This window comes from Fukomys damarensis, unplaced genomic scaffold, assembly GCF_012274545.1.
Source record: "Fukomys damarensis isolate Sample0158 unplaced genomic scaffold, DMR_v1.0_HiC HiC_scaffold_18, whole genome shotgun sequence".
NCBI classification, from domain to species: domain Eukaryota; kingdom Metazoa; phylum Chordata; class Mammalia; order Rodentia; family Bathyergidae; genus Fukomys; species Fukomys damarensis.
In genome coordinates, this window is record NW_022900930.1 from 8,320,215 (window position 1) to 8,331,468 (window position 11,254).

Below are 11,254 nucleotides of genomic sequence, written 5' to 3' on the forward strand. Positions count from 1 at the left end.
AGATGGTCTCTCGTTTATGATGGCTTGACTTATGAGGGCTCAATTTAGGATTTATTTTTGACTTTATGATTTTGCCAAAGCAATACTCACTCAGTAGAAAGTATACTTGGAATTTCGATCATTTCTCAAGCTAATCACATGCACATTAATACTGTCTTACGATGTTGGGCAGCATCAGTGAGCTGGGGATGAAGAGTTGGTCCCCTCTACATTATACTGCGGTGCTAAACTGTGATGTGCATGATACTATAGGTGTATTAAATGTATTTTCTCAGATATTTTCAACTTAGAGTGGGTCCATTGGGATATAATTCCACATAAGTCAAAGAGCATCTGCATATTAAGGAATGAGATTTTATTTATTTATTATTTATTTATTGGTTTTTTGAGACAGGGTCTCACTATGTAGTTGAGACTGACCTGGAACTCACTATGTAGCCCAGGCTGGTCTCCAACTCACAGCGATCCTCCTGCCTCGACTTCCCGAGTGCTGGGATTACAGGTGTGTGCCACCACACCTGACTTGAGATATTTTTCTTTAATCTCTTAAGAAAGAACAACTTCAAGTCAGTAGCTCACACTGTTCACAGTAAAGTATGTCCTTGGCCATACTTTGCATATCCTCTTATCGAAAGCTCCCAGTGATTAATTGTCTAATAACTTTCAAAAGAATCTCCTTACAACCATGGGATGGTAGCTCTTTCATCAATAATTATTTAATGACTTTTATCAGTGAATAGATCTGACAAGTGGGAGAACACCTTCCCATATCTGGGAGTCTGAGGAAAGAAGAAAAAGGTCCAAAGGCATAACATATAATAGTCTCATCATCTACATATATAAAGGCATAGATGTCAGGAAACCTAACAGAATTAACACAGCGATCTTGTGTTAAAAGTTGAACTTAGCTTTACCTCACAGTTTGGAGAATTTCATCTTCTCTGTTAATTAGTAAATGGACAACATTTTAAGACATGCCATTCCTCTGAAGTCAAAGTTCAAATAGGACATTCACAGTCAGGTTGCCCAATTTTCAAGTGTTGAGTCATGCCGGCTAAAGGGCAGGAGGGCACAGAGGTAGAAGACTTGGACTGGTACCTCATGCAGGTCATGTGAATAGCGTTCACTCTATTCTAGAACTGGAGAGCTCCTTAGGTCCCTCTGTCAGAATTTCTAACCAATGGGAATGAGAAAAATTCTAACTGGCCCTGTTAATTCAGAGGGAGAAAAACGTTTGGAATGTTATTTGTGGAACTGTAACTGTGACCTCAACTCAGTACAACATGCCCAGGCAGGTAAGACAGACTCTGTCCTGCAGGTAGAAGTCTCAGTAGTGTATTTTAACACTTTGTAGACAGAAATACTTGTCGTGGGATAACAGTGTCATCTATACAAAGTGAAATTATAATGTAATTCATTTTAAAAGATCAATAAGCATAACAATGTATACTACAAAAAATGACTCCTCTCAGAAGTGATGCCTCTTGTCTTTTGAGAATAAAGTTGAGTTTTGGAAATAGCCAAACAGTAGGAAGTTTGGGGCTGTGTAGAGACTTACTTTAAAAAACTAATTGGAAAGGTTGAACACTGTAGCTTTAATATTTTAACTATAAATAGGAACATCTTTTACTTTTCATACTTTCCTTGCCTGTGCTAAGGACACTTGAGCTGCAGAGTTTTTGTTTGTGACATGGTAACATGTGCATTTCTCTTAAATTGGACACACTTAAATTGGAGCAACTGAGAGTTGACTTTGATGGCCCTTACAGGACTCATAAACTATAACTGAATGTACTGCTCAAGGGTCTGCACCTCTGAAGGACTGCAATTTTGATGCTTTCCATTATAAGGAATTACAAAAATCATATGAATTTATTATATTGATTCTGGAATTTTCCAACTACTGTATAGTCTAATGCTCTACAAATGTTTTGAAATTATTTTTATTAAAGTAAATTTGTTTTATTAGCCTTTAACATTGTTTTATTTGGCAGATAGGAAACATGAGAAATGAAGGCAAGAGAGAACCTGTTAGATTAAGATCTTAAGTGGAAGACTGACTTAACCTAGTCTCTGAGAGACAGTCACGTGATTTATGCTATCACTTAATAATGAGAGATTCAGAAGAGGTAAAAAGGAAAAGTTTCTAGACAAAAATGTGAGCTCTCTGCCCTGGTGATCTTTGAGTTGCAGTGCAGTGGGAGGCAGCCTGTCCAGAAAACTTTGAATTCTGTAATGAGCTCTTTAAGCAGGAATGATGACATTTTCACTGAAGTCATCAGGCTCTTTGTTTTAAAACTTCAAGCAAAGCTCATTGTTTACTGAGATTTGGAATTTGTCAGTCTTGATCAAAATATTAGCAAGATAAACAACATGAGGAAACTTAAAGGAAAACAGTGATACTTGAAAATTACAGTAACTTTATAGCTTTGAATACATATCACTCAAATGAGCTATATGTGATAAGCTATATATCATATATATCATATATATCAATATATCATATATATCATATATATCAATATATCATATATATATATCAGACATACATTATCACATACCAATGATGTGTGGACAATTTTCTCTTCAGACAAGTGTTTCTACAGATTTGGGTGAGATTTTCAGGATGTTAAGTCTTGTTCAAAATACTATTCTGCCGTAAGAAACTTAAGCGACTCAAGGACGATTACCATTCTTATGACAGGAAATGGGACCATTTAGATTATAAACGTTTTTCTCTTTGCCAAGTCAAACACTATTAGCCCCCCCCCCCGTCACTTTCAAATAAGAACCCTTTAGGAAAAGAAGGGAAGATACAAGTTAATGCAATGGGTTTACCTTTTGGTGAGTGCAAACCCAGCAAATTTAGAGAGGTTTGTTATTTATAGCAAGTAGGGAGAGCATAGGAGTTAGGTATAAAGCAATGATTTCTCTGAACATTATGTGGGGATTTCACTGGGGAACATAGGCATATTTAGATAGAAAAGCACACCCAGGGGTGGGCACATTTCTGAGCATTCTCAGTTTAAAGTCACAGAGTGCACATTCAGAAAGGACCCACTAATGCTTCTTGACAGAGAATTTAGTATTATAATGAGCAAAGTTTGCTCTGGTTGCCTAAAAGAATTATTAAGAGCGACTCAGAAACCTTAACTCACTCCTTGTAAATTTTTCCAAATAATTTTAGGTGAAACAAAGGAACAACTTTGAAAGTCTTTTAAAGGGGCAACAGCTTTCTCCTCTAAGTGTAGGAGTTTGCTCTAAATGTGCCAGCCTCGTTTAGAAGCCAACAATAAGGCAATTGGAAAGAGTATCTTGAATGTGGGAATAATTTGTTTCACCTTTGCCCTTGAGCAGCTGTGTGCTTTTGAGAAAATCATGACCTGTTCAGACTTCAGTTTCTTCAAATGTAGAATGTGGAGTCGAATCAGGATTTCAAAGGTGCTGGATTTCCAGCCAATCTGTACATTAGAATCACCAAAGGCATCACAGGAGATGAGTTCCTTGAAATAAGGAATGTGTTGAATCCCCAAAGCCTATCACAACATAGAGTTGTATTAAGGTTTTCACATTTAGCACATATTAATAGAGGACATTGCTGTAGTTTAGATCTAAAAGGTCCCCTGAAAGGCCATTGCAGTCAGAGTTGGTGCTTTGGAGAGTTAACTGGTTACTGGATCATGGGGATGCTGTAATCATCATTGGATTAATAGTCCACCAATGAGTTCCTAGCTACATTTGCTGCTAGGAAGTGCAGCCGTCAGAAGAGCTGTGTCACTGGGAGGGAGTATTTTCATTCCTGGCTCCTCCCTTGTCTCTGCTTCCAGAATCCATGCACAGAACAACTTTTCTCCATGATACCCTTCCACCATGCCTCTCCCCTGAGCCAGGCACCCATGCATGGCTAAACCCTCTGAAAGCATGAACCCAAATAACCCTCTACTCCATTTGCAGGTGTTGGGTATTCTGTCCCACTGACCTGAAAGTGAATAATGCAGATGTCCTGGTAAATTTGGAATTCAGATAAATAATGAATAAATTTTAGCATTAATGTGTGTGTGTGTATACACACACACACACACACACACACACACACACACACACACACACATATATATATATATATATATAATTTATCTGTATTTATCTGACAGTCCTGCACATAATAGGATGTGAAAGTTTATTTTGTGGATGAATGACTATCATCAACATGTACTGATGGGAATTTTTAAAAAAAGGGCAAAGTAGTTGAAGGTGATGTGTTTCAAACGTTTCTTGGTCACATGGCATAGAAGCCTGCTATTCACTCATTTTTCCAGCTTTAGCAGCTTAAAGTCTCTTTTCATTTTCTGATAAAACTATTATGGGATACTTCAGGGGATAAGTAAAGTACACATTAGCTAGAATAGTTCAAAGCATAAAGGAAATGTATGGACTTAACCAGAGGTTTATAGCTAAGATGAAGTCTCCAAGAACCAAGGTATCCTCTTCGTCTTTAAGGGGGAATGTTCTTAGTGTGTTGGGTTTCATCTTGAGGTTGGTTCTCTTGTGGTTCCAAAATGGCTACTTCCTCTCCACATGTCATAGCTTGAATAAGTATATTCAGAGAAAAGAAAGGACAGTTTCATAATTTTTACATCCTTTCAGCAGAGAAAATATCTTTCCTAAGAATTTGTAATCTAGAAGACTTCTGAAAGAATTATCCAGAATTGTGGCAAATGCCCATGCCTAAGCCCAAAAGGAGGCTAGAATAAAAGTTTCAGTGTTTGAGGTATAATGGATGCAGGGAAATCAGCACACAGATAACTGGCTGGTGGACCAGTCTGAGGGAGGGGGAAGTAGTTCAGTTTTTTTAGGGTGCAGGTCCTTCGAAAGGATTTATGCACTGAACAAAAATGGTATCTATGTGAGTCCCAACACAGGCTTTTGGCCATGTCCTGTTTTAGACAGAATGCTTAGACCTTTAAAAACCTCCAATTTCATCCCTTTCTCCCGGGGTGGGGAGAGGAGATTTGGAGGATCCCTTTCCTTTGTCCCATTATTCATTTCATTTTTTTGTTTGTTTGTTTGTTTCAAGAATATGGCACTAAGTACACACTCAAATCTAGGAAGAAATGGCAGAATTGTCATTTCACAGTGTCGGGGTGAATCTCAGTCGGGATCCTTCCCTGTGTACTTTCTTAAGTACATTATTAGATACAAATAATTTTTGTTTGATACCAATGATCAAGATTCTTGAACTGTTCTGCTTCTCACTTGTTTTAACCTCCAACTGCTTTGATCAGGTAAAGGAGAACAATGTGTCACAGTGCAGGAATACTTAATTAGCTTCAAGACCTATAAAAGAGCTTTGGCCTCAATTTTCACAAAATAGTACACACTTTTGTTCATTATGTGGGGGGGCAGTGGTTGGGATAAATTCTTTCATAGTGCTCCTAAAGGAAAAATATTCACCTTATTTTCCCAAAGCTTATATAAAATTCCAAGTGGGATACCAAATACATTTAGAATGCCACATATGGAGAAAAGAGAAAATTAGTATTTAATGAGTTAGTTTGGTATGCCAGACAGAGTGCTGAATGTTGGACATCTTGGATTTATTTAATCTCGAAAACAACTTTTTGAGTTATTTCTTAAGTTATTTGATTCATTCAAGGTCATATAATCTAATGAACATCAGAGGGAGAATAAGAATCACTGCCAAAGCCGATGTCTGCAAAGGAAGAGATGTGGAGCTTTTATAAATATACACGTGATAACGTAGTTTTTTTTTCTTAGGCTGCATCTTTGCCTGTCTATTAAAACAGAATGTCTCAGGGCTGAATTTCAGAGCAGTCTTTACGCCCAAAACATAACTCCTCATCATTAATGAAATGTCCAATCAGAGATATTTTCTTGAGAGTGACATATATTTTCTACTGCCCCCTGGCAAAGATAGGCGCATTCTCTGGAATTTACTCCATCGTACATTCCAAAGATAGCAAATCAATCCTTAATTATTCTCAGGAAGAGTGGTGCAGGTTCTCTTCCTTCTTTGGGTGATGTGATAGAACAATGAAAAACAAAATCCTGAGTACTTAGTAGTAAGCGTATCTGATCCAACATCTCAAATGCTGCATATAGTCAAATTTATCATTTCCTGCTTTATCATTTCCTGAGAGGGAATTTTGCAGTGAGGGAACACTACTTTTGCATTTTCCTATCCTAACCAAGTAAACTTGATTTGCAAAACAGAATGGCATAGTTTTTGAGTCTTTATCTGTATGTGAGCTCCCTCAAAAATGCTCTAAGGTATGCATAAGTTGGTAATAGCCGTTTAAGAAAAGAGAGATGAGATTATGCTGAAGAAAATTAAGCAATGGACTCCAGTTACCACTGGCAAAAAGATGAAAGAAAAAATTTAAAGGTGAAAAAATAGTCTAATGTAAAACGCTGCCCAAAGATCATTTTTAAATACTGGGTTTTCATCTTTTTCCCCCCAGTAACTTGAAAGTAGCAAGTGGTTACTGTTTTGCTTTATGGTAAAAAAGTCATCCAATCACAATCATCTTCTAAACAACAGTATGTTTAGCAATATTTGGATGACTACCATCTATATTTCAAACATTAATATAGGAATGAAATAGAAAAGTAAATGAAGCCATAAGATACAAAGTGTCATTGTAAAGGAGAAAGAAGCCAAAACCCAAGACAAAAGATAGAAAAAACACGGAAGCATTCATTCTTTAGAGTGATTGGTAAGTGCTAGGTTATCTTACCTGTTTTCTCCAATTGCCATGTAAGCTAACCAATAAGGGAAAATTTTGCTCACCTAAAAATTAGTCTATTTTTATTTTCATATTAACAATGAACAAAACAAGTGAGAAATGTGTTTTTGAATATAGCCAATAATTACAAGGAATAATAAAATATAATGTTGTTCCTTTAAAGTAGTATAAGTAAAAAAAAAAAAAATTCAGGCTAAAAGCATGGATTTCAACTCTGCTCCTCCAAAAAGATGGTTATATATTAGAGTATTTTAAATAATTTAGCTCACTCAGAACTGTAATTTTTTTATTTAGAAAAATGTTTTATGCCATCTATCTGAGTCAAAGGAAAAGTCCTACTGATGATTCCCCAGTTTGAAAAACCATTGTTTGCCTCTGAAAGTGTTTCTGTCTGGATCCTTCTCTTGTCTATGACTGAACAGAGAATGGCAGGGTGTGCAAAATTCTTACTTCAAAACCCCAGCTTGCCTAGAATTGGAGATTAGGAGCCCTAGAACAGTTCTGCATGTACTTATCATAGCATCAAACTCACTCAACAATAGAAATCCTTCAAGGATTCTTAGTAACTCTTTTGAAGAAAGAGAAATTTTCCTTGATGTAGAAGAGAGATCCTTGAAAGTAGGTGAAAAGGATGTGAGCCTGTTTTTGAGAAAAAATTTTAAATTAGGCTCATACCCTGGTGCATTGTGGGTCACACTGGCTTATACAATTAAACATAGGCGTTCCCTAATGGCTTATGAAGCCAGAAAGAGGCTGATTCAAGAAATGTTAAACATATGGATTAAAACAGAACACTAGATTGCTCCAGTATTCAAAAATCTGATATAAAAATCTGATTTCAATTTTTATTCCAGTGATTGTCTTCTAAAGACATACAGAGATTCAAAGTTTGTAAATCTCACCTCTGAATTTTTTTTTTTTTTGATTGGGGATCAAATTTGGGACCTTGCACTCGCGAGGCAGGTGGTACATCCACTGAGCTAAATCCCCGGCCCTCACCTCTGAATTTTTAAAATGAACTTTTAGCCAAAACAGCTGGTAAACAGGTCTCTTTGACATCCTTATCAAGTCCTTAAATCCATTTAAAAAATTGTAAGGAGCCTACAGGAAGAACTTTAAAAGGGCATTTAGCCCAAAGTAGCTCAAATGCTTTGTTATATTCTGTGCATGCATTCAGTTTTCTGGAATTGGAAAATCTGAAATCATCCTTTCCAATTCTCTTTGATCTTCTACTTCTCCTCTAGTCTAAGCCTGAATCACTAATTTCAATAGGCTTAATCATCATTCTCCTTGCTCCTATGTTAGAACAAATCTACAATATTCATGAAATAAAAACCACAGAGCTTGAGTTGCCATTAAAATAGACTGGCTAATCATAAAAAATTAAGTTATTCTTTCTCTGTGGTTTAAAGTCAGTTTAAAGTAGGAGAACTAATGCTTTTTAAAGATTCTAGAAAAGAGCCATTGCCATTTTTACTCAGCCTTCCTGAGCATTCTTTGAGTTTAAAATTTTATATCAGTTTCTCCATTTTTTTTAAACCACAGTATATTCTACTAAGTCTAGGCATATAATCTCCTGGGTTAAGATTTTGATTTGTGCCACTTTCTTTTCCTTTCCAAAATATTTCTCTAATGCCCTTCATACATTTCCATAATATACTGCAAAACGTTTACCATGTTCTTTGATGGATTCATATAGGTGCACACAGTACATATGAAACTTTTGCATTTTGTACACCTGTACAGGCAGCTATGATTTCTACTGCTTCCAGAAACCTGATCAATACCCTGTGCAGACCTTCCACTTATACTCTCTGACCATGGGGCAACTGGCAGGTATTAAATATGCTATGGTCATATTCAATGAAATCTCAGGATTCCAGAGCTTTAGCTGGCCTTTAGTATGAAGTTAAGGTGACTGCTGCCTGAGTCAGAAAATATTGCTGGAATTCAAGAGTGTTAGAACTCAGACGATGCACAAGCATCAGTCATCAGGTTGTCAAAATAACAGCACTGGGGATGTAAAGAGGTTGATGGGATGTTTTCTGGATGCCAATAAAACCTTTTTTGGGGTCAGGAGAAAATTATTGAGATAGATTTTAGGATAGCGGCAAATTATAGGATTGGAATAATTGAAGCTTTAAGGATTCTCTACCAGAAGAATGTGCTCCCTGAATTGAAGGAAATGTCTTTTTAAATCTGACTCCACATGTAGCAGGTTCCCTGGAGGTGAGGAAACAGTGGTGATCAGTTTATCTATGAACTGTCCCCTTCTTCCTCAACAGTCTACCCTAAAGTGGTATGATTTCTGCCTAATCACAGTTACTTTGACCATTACATAATTCCTACTTCTTACTCTGTAAGTATCACTTGCCTTCCAACGCAGCTGTTCTATAGAAAGGACATGCATACACAGTACACTGTTGTTGTTGTTGTAGGAAAGCCTAGAAATGTTGCATTAAGTGGAAGATTTCCTCCTGTGTGTGTGTGTGTAGAATGGCAGTGGGAGTGGTGTGTGTGGTATGCATGAGAGGAAGAAAAGTCGAAAATACAATGGGTCCCATTACATGAACCAGGTGAGGAAATTGGTGTTATTTCAAAGGAAAAGTTGAGTACAACTTTGAGATTAGTTTGTAGGTACAGTGCGTTAGACTACTCTTGTCTGATTTATTTTAAATCAACTTTAGCAAAGTATTCTTTGTGTACAATTTGCTGCATTCAATTACAGTGCATAAATGTATAATCTATGAAACCACCACTACAAAACAAGATTTCCGTTTCCTCCCAAGACTTCTTTTTCCCCACTACTGTCCATTGCTTTTTCCGTCTTTGGCTCCCAAACTGACTTCTTTTTGAAATAGCTTTTTTTTTGTATTGTCTAGGATCTTGTAGAAACAGGACCGCACTCAGTTCTGGCTTCTTACCCTAAACCTAATGATTTTGGCACAAATTCATTTGGTTTCTTTTTATTGTTCAATACTATTCCATTTTATAGATGCACCACTTATATTGTTTATCACCTGTTGTGAACATCTGGATTGTTTCGTTTTTGCCAACTGTGCAGAAAGCTGCTCGGATTATTTCCAATTTTTGGTTACTGTGCACAAAGCAGCTATAAATATTTGTGTCTGTGGGTGGACGTGTTTTCTTTAGTGTAAATACTTAGAGTGGAACATCTGCATCATATGTTTAATTTTTAAAGAAATTACTAACAGCTTTCTCAAAGTGATTGTGCCCTATTACATTCCCACCAGTCGTGAAGCAGAGTTCCAGTTGCTGGACACCCTCATTAACATTTGACATTTCTCATCTTTTTAATTATAGTCATTCTAATGGTTGCATACTGGCCTATCTTTGTAGTTTTAATTTCTACTTCCCCAGTGAATAATATGGTTTACATATTTTTATTCCACTAACATACTTTCATTAGCAGTGTTGGTTCAAGTTGTTTGCATGTTTTTCTACAAGACTGTTTGTTTTCTTATCAAGCTGTAAGGATTCTATATATCTGGGTATCAGCCCATTGTTGAATACGTATACTTTGCAAATATTTTTTTCCAGGCTTTGGGCTATCTTTTTATATGCTTAAAGTCTTTAAAAGGGCAACATTTTAAAAATTTCAATACATAAGGCAAGGTCATTTGAATTTATTTTCCTCTAGGAATTTCAATGCATTACATCCTATTTTAGTTCTATAATTTTGGATAAATTTTTCATATATCATTTGAGGTGAATTGCTTTTATTTTTTATTTTGAGTATATAATTGTTCCAAGTTGAGTGTGAGTGTGGATCACAAGTATGAGCCACCATATTCAGCTTGGAATTGTAGTTTGTCTGCTCTGAAGCTCATGTTGGAGTTTAACTTTCATTGTGAGATATAAAGACAGTGGAAGCAGGTAAGATTTTTGGGGGATGACTAAGATTGGATAAGCTCATCAGGTTGGAACCACCTTGACTGAGTACTGGTAGCTTCATCAGAGAGGAACTGTAGGAGGTACATACACATGCTCCTTGTTTCTCACCATAGGATATCCTGCACCGGTGACCTCAACACTCTGCCAAGAAGAAAGCCATCATGACATGCAACCCTTTGAACTTGGCCCATTAGAACTGTGAGTAAAACCCCATTTCTTCAAAACTTACCCAATATGTGATACTGTGTTATTATTCCAGAAAATTCCACAACCATTGAATCTCCTTGCCACATTTATTAAATATCAATTGGCTATATAAGTGTGAATCCATTTCTGGATTCTATTCAGACCCATTGTTTCATATGTCAATCTTATGTCAAAAGCTACATTATTTTGATTACTGTACATAGGATAAGTTCTCCATCTTATTTTTTTCAAAATTGTTTTGGCTATTCTAGGTCCATCACATTCCAAATTTTAGGACCATCTTGTCAATTTCAGTGAAAATTCCAGCTGGAACTTTGCCTGTGATTGTTCTGAATTCATACATCAATTTGGTTAGAATTGACATC

General features: G+C 36.4%; 1 long non-coding RNA gene across 1 annotated transcript in view; it reads left to right on the plus strand.

Moving 5' to 3' along the window:
• Positions 1-1,196: 1,196 nt before the first annotated feature.
• Positions 1,197-11,254, plus strand: part of LOC104848399 — a 114,089-nt gene continuing 104,031 nt past the window's right edge. Inside the window, exons 1-2 of the long non-coding RNA XR_004517850.1 lie at positions 1,197-1,295; positions 10,796-10,880. This is a non-coding gene — a long non-coding RNA (uncharacterized LOC104848399). The remainder of the gene's footprint in view (positions 1,296-10,795; positions 10,881-11,254) is intronic.